Source organism: Pan paniscus, chromosome 10, assembly GCF_029289425.2.
Source record: "Pan paniscus chromosome 10, NHGRI_mPanPan1-v2.0_pri, whole genome shotgun sequence".
In the NCBI taxonomy this organism is placed as follows: domain Eukaryota; kingdom Metazoa; phylum Chordata; class Mammalia; order Primates; family Hominidae; genus Pan; species Pan paniscus.
Genome location: NC_073259.2, coordinates 14,662,622 through 14,670,492, shown reverse-complemented (window position 1 = coordinate 14,670,492; position 7,871 = coordinate 14,662,622). Strand labels below are relative to the sequence as shown.

Genomic DNA, 7,871 nt, shown 5'->3' with positions numbered 1-7,871 from the left:
TTATCTGAACTTCTGTCTGGGTCCTAGGCTCTCCACCTAGTACATAATTAAAATCCCAAACTTACCAACAAAAGTAAAGGTTGCTAAAAGTTAACAGTGTAACATGTATTTAAGACTATTGAAAAAACAGTTTACATATACATTTGGTAAAAAGATTATAAGGAGGCATGAGAATGTGGATTTTTACCTAGATTAAAAGGTTAAAGAATTGTTTTAAGTTGAATAAAATAAAAATGAAGGTTTAAGCAAGTTTTGGAAGGTAAATTGTAAAGGAAATTCTGTGTATAAATATATTGGCTAAAGTTGAAGGAGTATCATCCAGTTTTTCTGTAAACTGACATTAAAATAAAAGCACAGTGGGTTTGGTTTCTCTTAAAGCACTAACCTGCTCTTTAACAAAAATTATAAAGGGTTAAAAAGGGTCTATAGAAATCTTACCTTATGGTCAAACATTAAAGTCGGGTAAATGTATCTACAAGGTTCTATTAAAAATTGAGTTTAACATTAGTAGCACACTAATATAAAGGTTTGGCTTATTTGGTATAAAATCATACAGGAAGCATTGTCAAATATAAAATGGTGTTTGGCTTTCTTTGGGCTATATTTGTATACATATGTTATTGGTATGTGTTCCAAAGTTATAAGAGACTCCTATATTTCTGATATATCTTAGTGTACGTTATCAGTAATAATTATAATTGTTATGTTAAAATATTGCATGCCACAAAGGTAACAGATATTCTTGTCAATTGTAACTTTATGGCTACTATAAAACTTTTTGTCATCCATAAACAATTGTTGTCTTGTTTTTGGTCCCCTAGAGACTGAAGTAATCTTTTTTACTTTTTGAGTATATTTAAGTTATGGCAATATAGTTATTTGCATCAGTGCAATAAGAATCTGTTTTATTTTGTAACAGAACACGATTTGAAAAACTGGTTATTTTACCAAGGCTTTGACTGGAGAGGTGTGCTGTCCTTTAAGGAATCAAACTTGACTTATGGAGCCAATAAAGCTCTTGGGAAACTGGCCTCATATTTTATGTGCACAGTCCCTGTACAGGGTTTCTGACCTGTGGTAAGTAAAGAATGTCACTTTCTGACAGGCCAGGACCCCCAAGTTACCTTGGAACCTCAGGAGGAGAGGAATTCACCCAACTCATAGGTATTTAATGGTACAATTCCATGACTGTACCTTTATCTTTAAAAGGTACTTATCTCAGATTCCTTCTAAGGAACAAAATTCCATCAATGCCAGTTTAAAAGGCCTAGGTAACAAATAATTATTCTTGCTGCACTGTATGCAAATAATTAAACCAAGTATAATAATGCAAACCATTCCTACCATGATTTATTTTTTAATAACGGTTACTGGCAGAAAATAACACGTGGCCCTTTCCAAACACGTGCCTCTGCCTCTCATTAGGTAAGGAATGTTGCTTCTATCTCAACCAATTGGGCCGAGTAAGAAACACTGCTAAATAACTTAAAGAAAGGGCCAAAAAGCTAAGGGAATTCCAAAACAACCAAATGGATTCTTGATTTGGGAAAAAAACCATAGCATGGGTCATCCCATTCCTGGGCTCCCCCCTAATACTATGCCTAGGACTAATGTTCTTACCCTGCCTAATTAATCTTTTCCAAAGATTTTTAACTGACAGGATCATGGCCATTTCACAGACAACTACCCAAAAACTGCCCCAAAGGGCATCAGCCTAATGGCTAATGTCAGCATGACCATAAACCACAAATGACATCTCTGACCAGAAACATTCCAACACGAAAATAAACCCCTCCCCAGCCAGAGACATGCCCATCCCAAGATAACCTCCTCTCCGGCCAGAGAGATGCAGCCCCAAGATAACTTCCCCTCTGACCAGAGACATTCCAACCCCGCAATAAACTTCTCCTCCACACAGAAACATTCCAAGCCTGTGATAAGCTCTCTTACCCTAAAACCCTTAAATACTCTTAGTCTGTAAGAGAGAGTGGTCCTGACCAAAAATTCGTCAGAATCCCCTCTCAGGTTTATTCTCCAAAATAAACCTGTCTTTGACTGTTGAGCCATTTTTCATGTTTCTTTCCTCTTTCTTTAACTCTTACAGGAGGAGTGGCTACGCTTATATCAGATAAAATAGACTGAGTTAAAAACTGTTACAAGAGACCAAAAGGGAAATTTTATAATGATAAAAGGGTCAATTCAACAGGAATATATAACAATTACAATTATATATGCATCCAACAGTAGAACACCTAAATATATAAAGCAAACATTGGAAAAACAGAAAAGAGAAATAGGGAGCAATAAAATAATAGTAGGAGACTTCAATACTATTTGCAATAATGGATACATCATTCAGACAGAAATCCGTATCCATAAGAAAACAGCAGACTTGAATAACACAATAGACCAAATGGACCAAACAGACATATGCAGAATATTCCACCAAACAGCAGCTGAATACATACTCTTCTCATGTGCACTCAGATCCTTCTCCAGGATAAGTCACATATTAAGTCACAAAATAAGTTATAACAAATTTAGAAAGATTGAAATCACACCAAGTGTCTTTCTGGCCACAACAAAATTAAACTATAAATCAATAACAGAAGGAAGACTGGAAAAATAAAAAATACATAGATATTAAACAACAGACTCTTGAAAAGTCATTGAGTGAAAGAAGGAATCAAGAAGGAATTTAAAGTGCCTTAATACAAACGAAAACAAAAATAAAAAACACTAAAATTATGGTATTCAGCAAAAGCACTATTAAGGAGGTTTACTGTGATAAATACCTACATTAACAAAGAACAAAGATCTAAAATAATCAACCCAAATTTATACTTCAAGAGGCTAGAAAAAGAACAAACTAAGCTCAAAATTAGCAGAGAGAAAGAAATAACAAAAATTAGAGAAGAAATAAATAAAACAAGAAAAGAAAAAAATCAAAGAGGCTCAGTGGGTTTTTTGAAAAAAATAATGAACACATCCTTATTTAGACTAAAAAAAAAGAAATGAAAGAAGATACATTATAACTGCTCTTTTAGAAATAAAAATGATCATAAGTGAACAAATATGTCAACTAATCGAATAACCTAGAAGAATTGTGTAAATTCCCAAATACACAAAACATGCCAAAAGTAAAAATTAAGAAAGTTTGAACAGACCTATCATTAGTATGGAGATTTAATGAATAACAAAAATCCTTCTAACAAATAAAAACCCAGGATCAGATAGCTTCACAGGTAGATTCTAATACACATTTTTTTAAAAAAGTGCCAATCAGTCTCAAATGCTTCCAAAAAGTGAGAGAACACTTCCAAACTCATTTTATAAGGCCAGTAGCACACTGCTACCAAAGCCAGACAAGGACACTACAAGAAAAAAAAAAATGACAGGCCAATATCTCTGATGAATATAGATGCAAAAAATATTCAAAAAATATTAGGAAATAGAATCCAACAGCACATTAAAGGGATCATACATCATGACCAAGTAGTATTTATTCCCAGGATGCAAGGATGGTTCAGTATGTATAAATTTGTACCACATTCACAGAATAAAGGGAAAAAAAATCACATAATTATATAAATACATGCAGAAAAAGCATTTGACAAAATTCAACATTCTTTCATGTTAAAAACTCTCAAGAAACTATAAATAGGAGAGTATCTCAACATAATACAGGCTATATATGAAAGGCCCACAGATAATATCAGACTCAACGGTGAAAAGTTGAAAGCTTTTCCTTTAAGAACAGGAGCAAGGCAATGATGCCCACTCTTGCCACTTTTATTCAATATAGAACCAAAGCCCTAGCCAGAACAGTTAGGCAAGAAAAATAAATTAAAGCCTACCAAATCAGAAAGGAAGAGATAAACTTTTTCCTGTTTGCTGATGCCATTATATTATGTATTAAAAATCCCAAAGGCTCCATTTTAAAAAACTGTTAAAACTAATACACAAATACAGTAAGATTGCAAGCTACAAAATCAACTTACAAAAATCAGTTGCATTTCTATACACTAGCAATAAACTCTGAAAAGGAAATTAAGACAACAATCCCATTTACAATAGCACAAAAAAGAATTAAATACTTAAGGAAAAACTTTTCCAAGGAAGTGAAAGACCTGTGTCTGGAAACAAAACATTGATGAAAGAAATTAAGACACAATTAAATAAAAATATATACCGTGTTCATTGATTGGAAGATTTACTATTGTTAAAATAACCATAATATCAAAAGCAATCTACAGATTCAATGCAACCCCTGTCAAAATCACACTGGTATTGTTTAAAAAAATAGAAAAGGAAATCCTAAAATTTATAGGGAATGAGAAAACACCACAAATAACAAAATCAATCTTGAGAAAGAAGAAGAAAGATGGAGGACTCACACTTCCTAATTTCAAAATTTAGTACAAAACCACAGTAATCAAAACAGTATGGTGCTGGCATAAAGACAGATAAACATCAATGACAGAATAGAGATCTCAGGAATAAATGCACGCATAAAAGGTCAACTGGTCTTTGACAAGGGTACCAAGAATACACTAGGGGGAATGGATAGTCCCTTCAACAAATGGTGTGGAGAAAACTGTATATCCATAAGCAAAACAATAAAATTTGATGTTTATCTTACACCATACACAAGAATTAACTCAAAGTGGATTAAAGACATAAAAGTAAGGCCTGAAACTGTAAAACTGATAAAAGAAAAAATAAAAGACATGCTTTATGACCTTGGTCTTGGCAATGATTTCTTGGATATGACACCAAAATCACAGACAACGAAAACAAAAACAAATAAGTTGAACTATGTCAAACTGGAAAGCTCTTGCAAAGCAAAGGAATAATCAACAGAGTGAAAAGACAACATATGGAATGGTAGAAAATATTTGCAAACCATGTGTCTGACAAGGGGTTGCTATCCAAAACATATAAGCAACTCCTACGACTCAACTCAGCAGCAAAAAAACTAATAACATGACTTTAAAATGGGCAAGGATCTGAGTAGACATCTTTCAAAAGAAAACATACAAATGGCCAATAGGTATATGAAAAAATGCTCAATGCCACTAATCAGGGAAATGCAAATCAAAACCACAATGAGATATCGCTTCACACGTCAGGATGCCTATTATCAAATAAAAGACAACAAGTGGTTGGCAAAGATGTGGAGAAAACTGGAATCTTTGTATACTGTTGGTGTTAATGCAAAATGGTGCAACTGCTATGGGAACATGGTGTATATATTCATCTATATTTGTATATATGTATATGCATATTATATATACATGCATATATATATGCACATATATATGCACACACACATGCACAATGGAATATTGCCTTTTTTAAATGCCAAGATAAGAAACAATTTATTACAGAAGAAAAATTTCTCATCCAAAATATAGAAATCAATACAACTTTGCCACAATCAATATACACGAACTGTACAAATGTATACCCATTCATAATTTACCAAATAAAAGATGATTAACAAAGTTCACAAAATAGATGAAAATACTTTTACCCAGGAAAGTTACAAACCAGACCTCCAATTTCTAAAATAGAAGTTTACTCAGTCTTAGAAAACTACAAGCTAGCAAATGTACGTAGAGCTGGCTGGTGCCAACACCACAGTTGAAACAGTCTTTCTAAGGGTCTTTTTAAAAACCCGTTGCCATGGCAGATTCTGGTCACTTGCTACTTTCAAGGTCAAAAACACAATACAAAGTCTGACTATTTTCCCAGGTCATGTTTGCTAGCTTGTCTTTATGTACATTTAGAAATATTTGCTAGGTAAAAGTCTTGTCGTAAAATTTCCAGTACTACCATGTTTAAAACGTTGAGCTCCCCTATTGAGCTGCCAAAAAGGTAAACAATTTTCAAGTGTGATAGTGCAAATTCCTCTGCGAGATCTACTACAGAGAAAGGTTCTTTGACATACAGATTTTCTTTAAAGGAATTGATGTAAAAATTTAAGTATGTCTGGGAGAAGCTGAAATCACTCTAGGACTTCACTCCCTAGCAAATAAAGTGATCATTTACTTGGACTCACAGGCTATTAAATTATTGAAAGGTACTGTACAAACTATGGCACTGTCACTTTTAAAAAAATGTTTACCACTCTATCTTGTGCCGGATCTTCACAGCTGTGACATGGTTTAAATTCCATAATCCATCCCCAATAGAAGCCCACCCAAAGCCAAAATCAAATTTATCCATGCACTGTAAGATGATCCATCTTAACCTGATACAGTCATCATACTGTAGTTTTTGGAAGGGCTGGTTCTGCCCAAGAGAAATTCGTCCTTACAGTTTATTCAGCTGTCTACCATTTGTATGTCGGTGCTGTTTTGAGTGCTACCCCCTGCTGGTGGGGCTTTCATACAGCACACAGATGGAGCCATCTTCTCCAATTCTGCAGGACAGACATCTCATAGGTTGAGGTGAGCGTGAGTCCAACCCAGAGTGTGAGTTCACTTGGGAAAAGCTTGAACAGCTCCTGACTGCTCGGTCCAATCCGCTGTGCTGCCTGTCCAGGGGATCCATTTCATGGTTGATGCGAATACAAAGATAACTTGATCTTTTTGTATGGCTTTTCTGGGAATCAGTGATGTTTATAATGTTCTGTCAGCAGTTCCTGCAGGCTGTGGCTGAAGGTCTGCAGCTGTTGCCCGTTCGTGAGCCCTTTGCTGTGGAGAAAGTTGGAGACGAAGGACATGGAGGCGGCCATCTCGCCTACCCTGGTGGTGGCTCTGGGGTAGAAGGGATGCAAGGAGGCAGAGGTGGGGCGGCCCGGGAATGCCGGGGCTCGGCTGCGCTGCCTCAGCAGCTGAGCAGCCCCCAGGGCTTCCTCACAGAGCAGAGGGCTCACAGGAAGAAAGGGTGTGAGGGGCACACAGCTACTTTTTTCTTTCATTAGAGTAAAAAAGTTATTTTCTAGACAGGAAGAGGCAGAAGAGAGGAAGAGAGGAGCGATGGCGGTTTGGTTACATGGCTAGGACCTCCCCAGCTGCCTCCACCCCTGGCTGCACAGCCTCTGAAGATCCCAACAGTTCCCTTTCCAGCACCGAAGGGCGAACTTCTTTAAAAAGAAGAAAATTCTGTATACGACAAAACTAATGAATCTTGAGGACATTATGCTCAGTGAAATAAGTCACAGAAAGACAAATACTGCATGATTCCAGTTACATGATTTATCTAAAACAGCCAAATTCATAGAATCAAAGAGTAAAACAGTGGTTGTCAGGGGCTAAACTGAAGAGGGAACGGGGAGTTTGTAATCAATGGACATAAAATTTCAGTGAAGCAAGGTAAATAAGCTCTGGAGATTTGCTCTACAATGTTGTACTTAGAGTCGACAATAATATATTGTACACTTACAATTTGTTAAAAGGGAGATCTCATGTTAAATGTTCTTACCACAATAAAATAAAATTTCTAAAAGAAAAAAGACACCTGGTGTCTTTTTCTTGTAGCAACCGAAGTAAATAGAGATGTATGGGTGTATGGGCATTAGTTTGATTTTCTCTTACGAAGAGGTCTGGATTATAGCCTCCCTCTTGAGACCGGAGTCAAGCACTTGAGGTGGGGAATGATGGAGAGATTGGAAATGGCATTCTTCTCCACAACACCATGGGTTCTGTAGTCCCTTGTGCAATTCTGCAATTCTGCCATGATAGTTATTGAGACCAAGACAGGCAAAGTCTAACCAGGGAAAGAAGAGTTCCGTAGACTTCCTTCCAATTCTACCAAGGTTGATATTGAGAGCAGGCTTCTTGCCAGCAGCATTAAACCCAACAATCTATACTTCCTAGAACAATCTCTACCTTTGATTTCTGTAAAATAACACTTTTTTGTTG

General features: G+C 35.9%; 1 pseudogene; it reads right to left on the bottom strand.

Annotated features, from left to right (window-relative positions):
* Positions 1 to 767: 767 nt before the first annotated feature.
* Positions 768 to 7,871, bottom strand: LOC129393477 (protein BTG1-like; annotated as a pseudogene).